The sequence below is a fragment of the Colossoma macropomum genome, unplaced genomic scaffold, assembly GCF_904425465.1.
Source record: "Colossoma macropomum unplaced genomic scaffold, Colossoma_macropomum, whole genome shotgun sequence".
NCBI classification, from domain to species: Eukaryota; Metazoa; Chordata; class Actinopteri; order Characiformes; family Serrasalmidae; genus Colossoma; species Colossoma macropomum.
Genome location: NW_023494786.1, coordinates 14,097,139 through 14,113,840, shown reverse-complemented (window position 1 = coordinate 14,113,840; position 16,702 = coordinate 14,097,139). Strand labels below are relative to the sequence as shown.

The 16,702-nt window shown below is 40.3% G+C and overlaps 1 protein-coding gene across 11 annotated transcripts in view; it reads right to left on the bottom strand.

Moving 5' to 3' along the window:
• myo18ab (myosin XVIIIAb) overlaps positions 1-16,702 on the bottom strand; it is a 141,676-nt gene that overhangs the window by 95,206 nt on the left and 29,768 nt on the right. For 5 of the 11 annotated variants that reach the window (XM_036561433.1, XM_036561458.1, XM_036561450.1 and 2 more), the window contains exon 1: positions 1,196-1,444. The exons of 3 other annotated variants lie outside the window; for them this stretch is intronic. The gene's annotated coding sequence lies outside the window, so the exon portion shown is untranslated. Of the gene's footprint in view, positions 1-1,195; positions 1,445-16,702 lie in introns of those variants that run through there. 3 more of the 11 variants (XM_036561495.1, XM_036561504.1, XM_036561512.1) reach the window with 1 other exon arrangement.

Genomic DNA, 16,702 nt, shown 5'->3' with positions numbered 1-16,702 from the left:
TGGAAAGTACTGGAAAACTTCTCAGTCTTCATTGGGCTGAACTGCATATATAGCACATGTGAAACAATAACATCTGAAGCATGTAAGCTATGGAAGTGAGAGTTTTCTAGTCCAAGTGATATTTAAATCACACCATTTGCCTTGACTTTCAAATCATACTTGCCTCAAAACAAATCAGAATCTAAAATCTGTCCTCAGTACAATGTTGTTATACAACACCAATCGTGGCACATAGATTAATACTAACATAAACTCTCTACTGTCTTTATAAGATTAAATTTTAGATGGGGATTCCACATATTTTTCAAAATATCTCAGTAACTCAGCCATTGAGATGCAAACAAAGTTAATCAGATTGTTTTGATGTGAAATTCTTCACAGCAGAGAAACTTACAGATTCAAAGGTTCTTTATCTTATTTTCTCTAATGTCTTTAACGCAAACAAAGCCATTTTGTTTACTATCCAAACCAACCCCCTACTGTGTTATTATATTTAATGCTGATAATGATAAAATAGTTTTCTTTGGTTAATATTTTTCCTACAACACCCTGCAAGTATCTCTCCACAATGCATGTTTTAAGCCAAACTTTATCTGAAAACTGTTGTAAAACAATGTCTCAGGCATCAGGCAGCATATTTGTAACTATTTTGTATAATGAGGTAGCTTTTTGATTAAATTCTGGTTCCTATCACCACCACTGTGAACAATTCTGGTGCGGTAAGTTTCTCTATAATGAAGCGTTTCACATCAAACCACTCTGAATGACTTTGTTTACATCTTAATAACTGAATTATGCAGAAATTCTGACAAATAGGAGGAACTGCCCTTTAAATTAGCTAGCTCTTCAGTTTTTCCCAAAAAGCAGTGAGTACCAGGGCTCCAACTCACTCAAAGATCTCCAACACCAGCCTACCATAAACACAACACAACAGCATCTCAAACACATTAAAACTTCAAATTAAAGCAAGTACATTTACAGTTTCAGACTTGACTGAATACCTATAGTAGCCTAAAAGAGTGGCAATGCTAGCTGGTCTTTTCACCAAGCGGCCCATCGCTCTCAGCCCTAAAAATAGTGCAGCAGAGCCAGACAGGCCTCAGCCTGAGCCAGCACATTGAGCCCAGTCTCCTCCAGCAGCTCTACCTACATCTGAGCTTCTAAAGCCCCAAAACTAGGGCCAAAGCTGCCTTACCTCAGGTGTTCTGTGCTGCCTCTTCAAAGCTAATGTGGCTCCGTTATCCAGCAAAGGTCAGGACGGAGCAGAGTGGAGGCCTAAAGTGGCCAGCGAGAGTGTGAGAGTCACAGAGAAAGAGCAGAGAGCCAGTGAGCTCACGTCACTCACCCACACAGGCCACAGACCGGCTAGTTTCCACTATTCCTGACGAAGGAGGGACAGCTGTCGTGGGGTGGGGGGGTACCACGTCAGCCTAAATATAGACCCTGACTAGCACTACTGTTCCTGCTGACCTCTCTCACTCCCCGCCCCCAAGAATGCTGGCAGGATGGCAAGTGATAACGCTCCTCTCCTCTCTTCTCCTCTCCTCTCCTGTCCTCTCTCAGCACCAGCTGCTCCTTCTTCTCAGCTGCTCCACAGAAGACGTAGTTCCAGCACACCTACCACTACTGAATAAAGACGGGGGTGCGAGCCACTGAAAGTTTGTGCAGCCAAGTAAGTCTGTTTTCTTTGGGAGGTGTGGACGTATGCAGAATCGTTTCAGAGTGCAGAGAAAACAGACAGAGGGAAAAAGAAGAATCGCTAAAGCGCTGCGAGATGCAGGCAGAGGAAATGATGCAAGGGCTTGGCACTTCCTACAAGCCGTTTCAAAACTGCAGAGGGCACTGGAAAATACACCGCCACTCACCTAACATCCATCCCTCGCTACAAAAAGAAACAGAAATGAGCAGCACAGGATAACTCCAAAAGCATTAAAAAAAAAGAAAAAAGAAGGTATTTTCTGGAACTTAAATCACCTCCTCAAGATGTCATGCAACAGTCTAAATGGCCAAGTACTCAACTGTCATGTTAAGAGCATCTCCAAAACATTTATATCCAAATGCACCAAGTATTACAACCACTGTGGACCATCCATATTTGAATAAGCTGGTTCTGTTGGAACGGAAGGAAACACATTACGAACAACAACAGCATTGTTACTATTGCCATTTGTTTCAGCACTGGTTTCCTGGACAGGAATTTAAGGTTAGTCTGGTACCACATTTTCCTTCACATGGAAAACCTCTATTCAGAATGCCTTAGTCCAAGAGTAGGTTTAATCCCTCTTTGAGAGACTGAACCTCTGAGCAACAGGAGTACTTTGTCCTACTCATGACTCTTTCAGCAGCAGCATTGCCTTAACTAGCCACCAGGAGGCTTCTCTTCCCGTCTTTACCTGCTCTTCCTGTCAAGAAACTGTATCAGTTCAGCAATCCAGTCACAAGAGGGCGCCGTAAGCCTTCCTAAAGCTCTCTGTGAGCCACACTGCCCACCTGGCTCTGACAGACACAGGATCAATTTCTAAAAGAGCAGTTTGTTTGCTTTCAGCTCCCCTGCTCAAACACAGTTAATCAGTGTGACTCAACACAGCGTGGCAGGGTGTGTGTGACTGCTGACTAAAGCGTGTGGTAAGATGGTTACTCCTAAAGGTACAAGGGAGGGATAAGAGCTCAGGTCTGCAGTGAAATGAGGTTATCAAGTAGTCAACTCTTAACAGCAAAGGTTGTGGCAATAGCAGTAAACGTAATACATGTCAGAGAGGATACAGCAAATTCTCAGATCTGTGTCAAGCTTCAGGTTTTATTTGTCACATATTGTCTTGGGTCACTTCTATCATCATTTGTTTTTTGCTGCTATTTAATTCGTTAATGTATTATAAAAAATTATTCAAAAGTACATCGTTCCAGCTATATTATGACTTGTCAATCAATACCTTGAGTCCAACTGAGCAATAAAACATTCACATAACCCGCTATTTTACTTCAAAACAAATGCTGGGACACTAATTCAAAGCATACATGCTTGAAACAGATCTCCAATGTACCATCCAACACACCAAACTCTAAATTTCATTAACATTCTGAAATATAGAGAAAGTTTGAAAACTAAGAAAACTTGACTACTGGATTTAATACACTAAATACACTAAAAAAATTCCAAAATCAAGAGTGAAAAACGTACTGAGTGGTGGCAAGAGACCAGAAGTGTTCAAAACCTGCCACGCTCTGGCCGTCCAAAAGAGAACACCCAACAAGCCTGGCTGAGCATCAGTCTGCTTAAAAGACTTCAAGCTGCCATCTAAAAGAAGGGATATGCAACAATATACTGACCTAAGCAAAATACCAAGTACTGACCTACACAAAGGAAAAGGGCAGTAATGTGTGTCCCGCAAATGTATCAGTACTTTTACTTTGTAGTTAAAGAATTATTTTGTTTTAATTAGTTAATAAGTTTTTAGTGCATTACCAGATTACCTTTAAGATTCAGTTAGTAAACCTGATTGTTTAATGCTGGTTGTTATAACCTCTCTACTAGATATGAATGAATCAATGATAGGAGCTATAATAATTCTTGTGGTGTTCCATAATAATAATTGTGGTGAAATTCTTTGCCAATGTGCAAACACTACATCACAACACAACGGCATACAAAATATGTAATCACCAGAAGTGAGCATGGACAGAGTAGCCTACATCTATACTCAAGTAAAAGTATTTCCAAAAAACAACTTGTGTAGAAAGTAGAAAAGTAGCAGGTCACAAAACTCTGAGTAACCTGAGGAACTGCAGTGGGACTTCTTAGCAGTTAGAGAATCTGAAGTTTGTTAGGCTCTATTCATCTCTTTTTGAGAACATCTACAATTGATGACAAACTGTACAGATGCTGTTTCTATGACTAAGGGTCTGTTTACATCTGTAGTTCAGTTCCCATGGTCCAGACAAACGATAATTAAGTGATACATCATTGTATTTTAGTTCTGGTTCGATTATCCTACACACTGTCAAATATGACATTCAACCAAAAGATGTAAATAAAATCACAAAAGGTAAAAAGTCAAAGTGACAATATCCAACAAACCTTCTGAATTATGCTGTACTTGGGCTTAACTTAAAGGTATGTCTTGTTTTATCCATCTTGTGATATTCTAGAACAAAAAGGCACATGAGGCTATGCGGAACCGTGGTTTTCCCTCAGTGAGATGAAATCACTGACCACACACAGCGTTGAGCATCTTTCTGCTACAATAAAACATGACAAGCTTGGAACATAAATATATCATATGATTGATGAGTGCAGTAATGTGTGTACATCAAGTATTTTATAATAGCTTTGAATGTGTCATTTTAAAAATAAAATCTGTTCCATAATTAACAGAGCAATCGCAAAAACTTTCATTTAACCAAGCACATCCTAATGTATATGAGTAAAAGTAGACTCCTCACATGTTCAATATTAGTAAAAATATTATTTAAAAATAAATCCACTCAAATTTTGTACATGTAGCTAATTACTACTGCCTCCGCTAACCACAAAATACACACGTGGATATACACACATACAGATTATACACAGAACACAGCAGAAGACTGTATATGCAGTACTGAAACAACCAGTTAATACTGCATCTCATGTTATGCAAAAGAGGCCTTTTAATTTGTATATTCATATATTCATTTTATTGCTAAAATGGGACAAAATATACTGAAAAGACATCCAATGAACAAGTATAGCCTATATGTGGTAAACACTGAGGTGTGTAAGAGTATTTGATTTGTGCAAAGTTGAGTGTGAATGTGCATGACGTATGCAGATGATGCAAGATGCAGGTCAGGTTCAGAATGCACAGTTCACACATCAATTCTAAGGCCCACAGACTTGGCCACTCACCATCGTATTCCATAAGAACATAAGCCATAAGCACCTCGCAACGGTGTTTGTACAGCATGTACACTGCACGTATATGGTATAAATGTGTGCAGAAGAGCTCTGTGTGAGAAGCAGCAGCAGTGAGGCTGTGGTTACTCTGCAAGCTGACCAGCCAGCAGAGAGAGAGAGAGAGAGTTTGGATTGAGGAGGAATGTGAGCTATGAGCCAGTCAGGCAGGGATAATGAGAAGAGTATGCAGCTTGGAGCAGCCAGAAACAACCCCAATCCCCTTTCACCCATCCTCGTCCCTTCATCCCTCACCTCACCTCACCTCTGCCCAGAGCTCCACAGGCTCACCCAACAGTCTCCGCCACTCCACTCACCACCGGCATATTAACACTAGAGTGACATACCAACATACTCATGCACTCAATCAGCTCCACCCAGGCCTAAAGCACCCATACCACATTATCCTTAACCCTGACTGATCCTTAACCCTAAGAAGCAGCAGCTGTAGCGGTAATAACAAAAGAAGAATAAGCAGGAAAAACATCTAAGTGCTAACTTTAACATGTAAACAACATGGACACAGCATGTTATATATAATGTAAATTTAGAATTTAAATGTTATTCACTGCACAATCATATGTTAGCAATTATGTAATTATATAATTACATAATTGCTAGGGGTCTACCGATACACTCAGCCCACAATAAGATTTGGTTCACTATATTAGCTTAAATGTTACTGGGTTCATTATTTAAATGAAGGAAAACAACGCTCATTCATGTTGTTGCACAACTTTCTAAAGACATTATTTACAAGTAAAAAACACACCGCTGATGCTGAAATATCATTAACTTAGCAGACTACACTGTACAGGACTCATGTGAGAGAAACTACCAAAAGCAACAGGAAAGTGAAAAGCTACAGTTCACCTCAAAACAAGATGCGACAGTGACATGAGCACTAGCGGGCTACAAACCTGGAGGAACTGGAACATGCAGCCACTGTTGCTCTCACTGGGTATTGGTGAAACAGTAAACAGTAAACTGCATTCAGGGCTCAAATCAGGGTTCAAAAGAACCCAACGTTCACACAATAACGTTATTAATAAGCAATAAACGCATTCTTTTTTCAACATTTCTGCATAATTAAATCATTAAGATGTAGACAAAGTCATTCAGAGCAGTATGATGTGAAAAGCTCTGTTGTAGAGAAACTGACCGGGTCAAAATTGTTTACAGCAGGTCTGATGCAGTTAATGTCTCAAAAGGCATTAAGAAAACAGAAAGAAAAAAGAAATATATAACACAGATATAACCCCAAATGATTATGAATCTGTTGCCTTAAACAATGTTTTACAACAGTTTTGAAATTCAAAGCCTTTGAGCAAAAATGTATATATTTTTAACCCATTCACATCAGAGAAGTACATGCAGGTTGTTGTGAGGCAAAATAGTCCCCAAAGAAACCTTTTTCCCCAGACCTACCACTATTTTATCATTATGAGCATGTGATTGAAGACATGTGGGTTCACTGAACATTTTGGATAGAAAATAAAATGGCTATATTTGCACTGTAGTCACTGGTTTCTATCACCGCCACTGTAAAGAAATCAGGAGTGAGCAAGTTTCTCTACAATTAAGTACACCACACCAAACCACTCTGAATTAATTTAAATGGCAATTCTGCAGAAATTTGGAAAAACAGACAGAATTCTTATTTAACCTTATTTTGTTTACTCATACAGCTAAAACAAAATATACTGCTTTTTAAATGCAAAATACATTTCTTTAGATTCAAATTTGAGCAAATAAGACAAATGCAAGCCAAAATTAATCTCAAATTATTGCAATTGACAGTTTACAGTTCTAAAAATTATACTGTATTGTACTGTAAAGCAGCAGTAAAGATTTCGAAACATTAACCAACTTCAGAGCATGTAAAATGCGAAAGAATGATGCTCTTATAGTGACTGGCTAGCAGCCGAGTAGTGAGTAACTTGGACATGTTGCTTGCAGAACCAATTATATGCCAAAGAAAAAGTCAACAGCATAATTAGAGACATAGCTTTTCCTCGAAGGCAGGAGTCAAACAGCTCTGTTGATTCTTGCAGTGTGGTGTTAAATGGTGCGCCAGTCTCTCTGCACTAACCCCATAATAACACTGGGTGCGTCACTCGCAGCCAAATTCACCTGAGGCCCACAAACTTGCTCACTATCATGTTACGTAAGGATATAAGCACTTCATAACAGATAAAATGTACAGCATGTACACTGCTATAGCATGCAATATGTATGAACACGTGTTTACAGACAGGCAGCAACAAGTCTACAATGTGTATCCTCCATTATCTGCCAAATGTCTGTATTTACTGTTTCACCATATGTCTGCTGTACACATTCTGTGGAATCACACGCACACTTCGCCCTATGTTTGTCTATACCTTTCGCTGTTTGATGTGAGCAAACACCTTCTCAGTACACTAAAACATGTTTTCTTGACCACCATAGGCTTCTTCTTGTTAAGAAAAGCATCATATGCCATCTCCACAAAGCTGGTTAAAAAGACAATTCCATTCACTTAGAAAACCACTAAAAGGATTTAACAGTCATGCAACAGCCATATGGCACATAAATACATCAAATAATTCATGAAAATCTGACCATCTCTAAATCCATTTCAAATGCTAATCTGCTGGGCTGGCACTGTGGTTAGCCTAGCATTGCCACAAGGCCACTATGCACAACAGACTCACACTGGTGGGCAAATTTAAATCCCTTAAAGCATGGGTTCTGTATTTTTAACTAAATATCAATTATTCATGCTACTGGAATGCAGTACTCCATCTCTTAATTTGGCTATTAGACCCACATTTAGTAGCATTCTTCATGAATCATGGGCACAGGACATTTTTTATTTTTTAATACTGGTAGTAAACCAGTTTTCTCCCCAATGTAGTCGTGACCAATTCCACCCACTAGCTACATCTCCCCTAAGCACACAACGCTACCAAGCTTGGAGGGTAAAGGATAGCACATGCTTCCTTTGAGACGTGTGAACTGCCACAAATTCTTTTCAAACTGCCCCGATGCAATGTTATAGGACAGCTCAATGTACCTGAAGGAGAATGCTAACTGCTAATTCTGTTAGGTTAGCTAACAGACGCAGGGCCAACGCTTACTTGAACCACTATTGGAGCCTGAAATTATGTAAAACATGCATTATATTGGTCACTGAATGAATTTCAGGAAACAGGAAAAACGCAGCACTCAGTCAACTAGCAAGTCATCAACAAACAAATGCAGGTAAAAGTAAAAAATCAGAAGCACTAAAGAGCACAACACAGAAGCACATGAAAAACAAGACAAACATGGTGACAAACTGACTTGGGGATAATGAGGGGGCAGAATGTTCCAAAGGAGATCTACGAAGTTGGGTCCTGTGATTACTACAGTGTCATAACATCTACCAATTTGTTTTGTCTCAATTCACAAAAACAAACAAACAAACCAACAAATAATCTTCAGTGTGAAAATGGCTCCCAACTTTCACTAAAAGAGCCGACTCATTTCTGAACAATACATCACTATCAGGAACGACATACCACATCTCACTTGGCCTGCTGCCTTTGAGATGGACGCATAAAGATATTTTTTCTACCAGTACGATCAAACTGTGTGCTTTGAAGTTCTGTAATATTTAATGTGAAGTACTAAACACAAACTAAGTTCTAAGACATTCTAAAAAGTCTAAAAAATAATAAGTCTATAAATCAATCTAATAATGAGTCTTCAAAAGTCACCCAACCTTTTCAGCCATTGTTCATATTTACAAATGCATTAAATTAAATATACTACTACACAACAAGCTTGCTGTGTTTTATTGCTGTTAGGACCTGAAGAGTCATGGGAACTAAATCCACTGAGCTGCGGTTAAGCCCACAGTTACCACAATGCTACTGGTCAGAACTGCAGCCAAAATGGCCAGTGCTCACCCGTGCGATCTTTCTTTCTTTCTCTCTCTTTCTTTCACACACACACACACACACACACACACACACAGCTGCACAACGCACCCACCACACCCAGACAAAACCCCTGCTATCCTGGATGCAAACAATCCACCAGTCCCTTGAAATAGATATAAGGGCCCACATATAAACATCCCACACCCTGATACGATCCCTAAAGAGGACCTAAACATCCTCACACACGACTACTCCCTTGAAATAGAGATCTCTGGCCGGTCAAAAAATGAGTAAATCACAAGGGTGGGGGTACTGCGGGAGTGGCAGTGCAAAGCTCAGTGGAGTGTGTCGGGGACAGTGACCTCAACCTGAGTCACACCACAGCAGTCCAAGCATCGATCCAGCACACTACCCACCAGAGCCTAAACAGACTATATATGTACAGAATAGGTCAGCGACAAGCCCAAATGAGGAACTCTGGCTCTAAACTAGTTCTGCAGGAAAAACGAATGCAGTTTTTAAAAGTTGTCCCTATCGTGCCCTGTTCCAAAGCCGAAATGTTTTGTCCTATGTGCATTTATTTTCTCTCAGTGTCACTGGGTCCTCTGGTCATTAAGCAGTCGAAATGTGAATACTGCCACGTACGTTCTACAAGCAAGCTATCAGTCCTGCGCATTTAATTCATCACATCATGATGAGGCTTCAACACTTACCACACAACTACACCAGCTACTGGACATGTAGGCTACTAATGTCAAAGCCTTTTGACTGCCACACTTGACAGAGGTTGCTGGTTTGCATGGGGTATTTTTGCTAGGTTACTAGTCTGACATGAACAGAACCTCATAATTAAAAGTTTTTTTGTGTTTTAAGCATTCTGATCAAACTCAGAGGTGTTAGATGACCTTCTGTAGTTTGATTAATCTCCCAAATGGCATCAGCTACAGCGCATGTTGTCCTCTGAAACGCTTGACAATGGGGAGACAGTTAAGGACTCTGACTATTCTCGGTAGAAAGGGTCAGTTTCCTCCTTGGCGACAAGAACGATTATGTAATTTAAATAACATTCATATTTGGGAGAACGTGTATGAAGGACAAAATGTTTAGGCTTTGATTCTAAGTATAGGCTCATATCCAGGACTCGCCCAGATGTTAATCACAAACTTTTTGCTGCTTTTTGAATTTTGTTGCTTTTTTGTGTGTTTTGACGATTGTGACCAACCAACAGATGTTCCAGAGTTTCCATAGGCATTTTGATGAAGCAAGGTATTCAAGTGATTCAACAAACAAATTAATAGTCTCATTTTGGACAAAATAATGTAGAATACATAATAATATATATAGCAAAACACAGCATAATTGTAATAGACAGCAGTATATGGTATTTTATACATACCATGCAGCCCTAATACAGAATCTCAGTCTTGGCTGCTAGTAGGACACAGAACAAGGCAAAGCAGTGAAGACAAAGACAACACACAGATAGGAATATCGAGGGGTTCTAATGCCATAGTGGATGCTATGGACAAGGAGGGAGCTTTGGGGTAGGGACAGAGAGACTATACCTTATGTAGCACCTTTCCCTGATGTGCGCAGAGATGGAGCATGGAGATGCTGAACAGGAGTGTGCTGAATCTCCTCGTAGTGAAAGGATTTGCACAGACAATAGAGTCTAAGGACATCTAGCCAACCAAAGAGAGATGGGACACACTCACATACACGTGGAGGGCAAAATGTTCTATGATCACTGATAGGCCATGGCAGCAATGACTAGCTCAGTTCTCTGACACTGCATTGGCTCTATGGTCTCCTCCATGCAGTCTGAGCTATTGCCAAGATCAGCTTCATTCATCCCAGCCGTCCATTACACAGACCAATTACTGCTGGACAGGCTCATTACAGGCAGACTCTTGGAGGAAGCTTTGAGAATGAGCGGCAGAAGAAACACACACATGCATAGAGACACACACACCCCTTATTCAGGACCCTCTACACTCATCTGAGGGCCCTTGCCTCAGGGGGCTTCTATTCTTAGCGCTGAGATGATTTGCTGTGCAGAGAGAGCAGAGCACTCTACATCGCAGGGGCCGTGTGATAGCATTTCTGCTCAGGGAGGGAACACAGGCGCTGGACCACGAAGCTACAAATTAGGTCCATTTAACAGTACACGACCAGCGGAAACTTTAACAAAAGGGTGGGCAATTTGGTAAGAATACAAAATTAAAAGAAATTTTCATAACACATGATACAACATAACGATACTCGTTACTATATAGTTTATGAAGTTAGTACACAATAGTTGCTGTTGTTTCCGGACCTAAATTGGTTATCATACATGCAGTTGTTCAGTGTTTTAGAAGTACTGATGATAATTGATAACACAGTCGTATGCAAAAGTTTGGGCACCACTTCATGGCACCATTACTGCTTCTTTGCTGATTTTAACAACTTGCAAAAGCAATAAAACACACAATTTGGCCTGTGCAAAAGTTATGACACGTTATTGTCTTTTTTTCCCCCAATATGGTATACTCAGCAAATAAATAGAAATTGAGCATTCAAATTTGAAGAAAAAACAAAACTATTAACTTATTTCCACTTAGAAAATCAACCAAACATAAAATTTGTATTCAAACCTTTTCATACAACTGTGTCATATTGCCCACCCTCACCATGTTCCCTAGGCTGCTGAGCTGGCTCTGTTAACAGTAACTCAGTAGGGGACATGTAGAAAGCACAAAGAAATCTAACAAAGATGCATTTCTCTCCCCTCCCCATACTCTATCCTTTACAAAACAGTAAGCCTTAATGAGGTTAGATACCTGCTGCTCTGCCCAGTGTCACTGGAAACACATCAGACAAAATGAATGCAATAACATGCTAAATTCTCATGTCTTCACTTCTCTTCAACTCTTAATGTGCTTTGCAGAGCACAAATAATGTCATTTAAAAGCCGGTAACATTAAGACCGCCAATGAGAAGACTGAAACCACTAGCCTAACATCTCTTGGGAAAACTACCATGGAACCACTGTACCAGCAGCAGCTCTTGATGCAAGAAACATGCAGTCTTAATGCCACATTAATATTACAACACTGTAAAGTATTTGTGGCAACACAATTAGTGCTTTTTTCAACTACTGAGCTACACAAAATTGAAGGCGAATATAAACATCACCATTTGTTAACTATTTTAGAAAGGCTATCCGAGGTCACATAGCCCTTTACCACAGGGCTATCCTGCTCTTTTTTAACCCCATCACATGTAACTAGTGGAAACAAGACTAAGCAAGCCTAATTTAGCTTGAATGCAGTTTGACAGAGAACATTAGCTTGAATAATTCAGATCACCAACAATAGCAAGCTGTAAATGTTTACTACCAATTAAAGCAAGCTAGCTGTGCAACAGTACAGAAAATAATTATCCTTGCATGTGATCCACTCATTTATCTATCCATCAATGCTAAGTGGTTAATAGAACACTGGTCACTGTTTATAGCAGCAACGCAATCATGTCTACCTTCAGTGTGCAGTAAATATTCAGGATGCACAATGATATTCAATTCATATTGGTGTCAGCAGAAACAGTCATGTGCAAAAGTTTGAACACCCCTGCAGTCAAATGATGTTAAATTTTCTGAGTGTAAATAAATTAGCACATCCTTCACTCTTTAACTCTCAACAAACAAACACAGCATTTTTCTACAAATTTTATTGCACAATTTCTACTCTTTTGCAGAGTAATGAAATGAAAAAACATACAATATTAAATGTACCACAACTTTTGCATAGGCAACATTTTGTTCTATTTTTCCAATGTGTTAAATTCAGCAAATTTTCAGCAAATATTTCACTGAAGTGTAACAAAATATGTAATTTAACCAAGGGTGCGCAAACTTTTTGCATACAATTGTATTTGCTTAAAAAATATTAACATTAGGCAGATGTTCAGACCAATATTTCAAAGTGATATTTGTTTTAGTATTTACTGTACTCCAAAAGAACAGAATGTTTAGGTGACGCTGAGCTTCTGTGCTGAATGATCTGCATTTTGCAAAAACTGTAAGCCTTAATGGAGTTAGACACTTGTTGCTCTGCCCAGTGTCACTGGAAACTCACCAGACAAAATTAATCTAATAACAAGCTGAATTCTCATGTTATCCTTGTGGATTTAGCCCCTATTTCTACATTTTATAAATGTTCATGCATCGGCAAATATGTGCATCCAAAAAGAGAATTACTAGCCCACTTTGTCTTTTGCAGATTCACCATTATGGCCTGTTCCCAAAATTACATACACTGCATGACTCCCTTTGAAACACCTGATAATGGGGAGCAGGCCTGGGCAATATGACAATATTTATCATTGTTGTGATAACTTCCCCTCACAATAGGCCACAACCTGCATTTCTGAGCATATCATGGACACTGTCAGTACTTAAACAACACTTTCTAACTGCATGGGGAGTCAGCTAAAGCCAATGACATTGCCTGTTCTCAGCAGGAAGAGTTATTGTCCTCCTTGGCGATTGGAGTGTGTGGTAAAAGGCAGAATGCAGCTTCTGATTAATTCAATTTCATTATGGATGTCCCTAATACACACAAGACTCCATAATGTGTTAAATTCCCAACAGAGAAGAACGGACCACATATGTACTCTCACAGCTGCTACCCTCTCATGATACTTCTAAAATCTGCAGATTTCCACAAACTCAGCAAGAGCAGCAGGATTGGAGGCACACCTGGGCCAAATCTGCATCTGAAGTATTCACTTTAACATAATGGGTTTTATGTGAGGCGGGGGTTTGTACTGTAGACTGCTTGTCTCCTCTGGAGAGCATGCAGTGGCTGATGCTTCGCCTGACCAAGCCAATCACATCACAGCTGTGCTAGAGGGGGTTAGAGGCATATCTGGGTCACTGTTACAGAAGGAACCCCTTCCCCCTGCAACACACACATTCACTAACATACACCATCTTAAGCCTCTACAAGTACAACACAGACGAAAATATAAATCTTTCAACAGTCTTTCAATCTTACATATGCAAAGATACATAAAAGTATGTTATTCTGAAACAGACCGAACTCTCCCTTCACTAGTCTTTTCCTTTAGACAATCTGTACACGAATTTGCTTTGTTACTTGATTCAATGCAGCAGCTTCCGCCAGCGATAAAAGCAAGACACAAACATCCAAGCTGGTGACAGACAAGTGGACCCCTGCTGGCAGCTTATGAAACAGGACACTGTACTAAGGGGACTAAGGTCAACTCATTTCCTCTGCAGGTGTACGGCCCATCAAAAGTCAGTCTATAGCAGAACTGAGTGCAGTGAAAGTGATTTCTTACTGCAGCTCAAAAAAGAACCTGTGATGATGAGTACCAGACTGCACTTCTGTTGGCCATTGCTGTACAATAAACAGTGGAGGAGTTGATTAAGGGATGGGAAACAGACCTGTGTGGAGAAGATTCAGAGCAGCTATTACAACATGAAGCTGGGAAGGTGTTGACTACAATGGAATAGATGCAGATACCACTAACGGGAGGCAAAAACAACCCAGTGAGATGAGATTTATATCTCCCTTCACCGCTTCAGGGTGGAAATTCCAAGAAAATACAACTATCACTTTCTGTTTCACGCATTTCAATACATGAAATGTGATCACACTGAAAGCTCTGAGGTATCACGAAACGCGTCCCAGTAATTTGATGTCTAATGCCTTTGGTGCAGGTTGAGTCAACCTGTAGCCTGCTCTAGTCCACGGCCACAATCAGGGCTTGTTTGGCAGCCAGGCTAATTCTGCCTGTGTTAATCTATGTGGAATGCAGGGGGAATATGACTGAATTTATACAACTTTAGAGATCTCAACTGGCCTTTCACCTCTCAGATCGGTCAAAGGTCAGGGAGGATTTTGCTGTCTCTGTGCACACCACAAGCCAGTCAGAGTAGTGCAAAGCAGAAGCAAGTTCTCCAGAATCCAATCAGAGTAGTGCTGTGCGGAGAGATAGCCTTAGTGAGTGGAGCTAGATCAATAACCAAATGGCCTGTCAAATTGACAGCGAGCACACACGTGAGCTCCTCATTGATCTCAGAGGAAAGGAAATGTAGTGGATATGTATGTAGTGGGTGATTTACCCTTGCAACTGGTATGCTACAGGGATGAATAATTCATCATTTTACACTGATAAGGCAGGAGAAAGAGCAGTTCTCAATTTTCAAAGTGCAATTTTAACTATAGTCTATCATACAACATATTTTAAGTGGGGAGATTTGATCTAATAAGACTAAGACTGGCACACTACTTTCAGTGTCTGAAAAAAATGAGTTTTGTCATAACTTTTATACTGGTATGCCACAAACAAGCACAGATAACATAGCATACATACAGCGCAAAGCACACTGAAGTTAGTGCGTTAAGCTGAATGGAGTCAGAAATTTGTTACATTTCAATAGTTTGTTAATGAGGGAGCTGGAAATGTATTAAAACAGCGGGTCTCTTATGATTTTCCTTTTGCTCCATTTCTGTTTCCTCTTGCCTCCCTTGGTCAGCTGCACCAAATGACAGCATGGTTTGGGGGCCTAGTCCTCACCTTAAATGAGAATGTATTGGTCACATGGCCCCCTCTTTATATGTAGTATTACATAAAAAGCTCTGAACATGCAATATCCTAAAGGCCATTGCACCCCCCCAAAAGTGAATTTTACTTTGGGAGTTTCCTTCGGTCACAGGAAATGTCATGGCCACACAAATTCTATTCCAGAACAGGCCATTTCTTCTGAGGTGTTGTTGTAATGGCAAAGAATAATCCACCCTAATTGTTTATGCATATAATTACTGAATGAGCAAATTCACCGACAAAACTCTCCATTATCACTTGTGGAATAGCATTAGGCTTCTGCATTCAACGCGTCCAGATAAACAATCAGCATTTGAACTGTTTTGGCTGGTGTTGAAATGCCAGGCAGCTGAGCTGGCTCTGTTAACAGTGAGACAGTGCTGTGTGTTTGTGCTCCGTGGGCAGGGTCAGCACCGTCAAACACACTGCCCAGAGACGAGCAATTCTGCCTCAACCCACTGCATCCTGGGACAGCTATGCTGTACATTGCTGTGGTTACAGTTAAACAGTAAGACATAACACAGCCCTGCATTAGAGGTCTCTCTCTCTCATACAAACATTCCCTCAGCAGATGATACCTGCTTAAACTGAGAGTTGGCTCTGCTCCTTCGGGCTGTGGGGAGGAAGGGTGTTCTGTAATTCCTTCGAACACGTCTGCTATGTTTGGTTGAAAGCGGCCAAAAACATACTTTGAGAAAAAATGAACCTGTCTGGCAAAAATGATCAGAGGTCTTTTACTGTAAGGTCTCCGTCTTCTCTCTGATGGAAGCACATGTAAGTGCTTTCCAGTAATGCCTGGCCTGTGAGACTGAGCATAAATTATAAGAAAACATGTAAGACAGCAGGCAAGGCTTTTTGATTCATGAATGTTCCCTTTCAAATATTTATGCTTGTACATCTCATCTATGCAGTCAGGAGTCCATATGTATGTGTCAGGGTGGTGTTGCTCCTCCTTCCCTATTTAACAGTCAATACAGAGTGTAATAGCCATTTAAAAGGTTCTATGTATGAAATCTGAAACATTAATCTAGTAGTAAACTGCTTTTTCTATGTAAAGATATAGAGGATCAACGGCATCCTGAGCAGAGAATAAAGTCACACTCCCTCTGTGTCTGCTGTAATCACAGCTTCTCCGTTTTTTGTTTTTATAGCCGGTCCAGCTGCACGTGCATGTTAGTCCCACCTAATGTTGGCCCTTCCCACGTTTTGTTTAGCCCTTCCCACAAGACAAAGACAGTGACTGCCCACA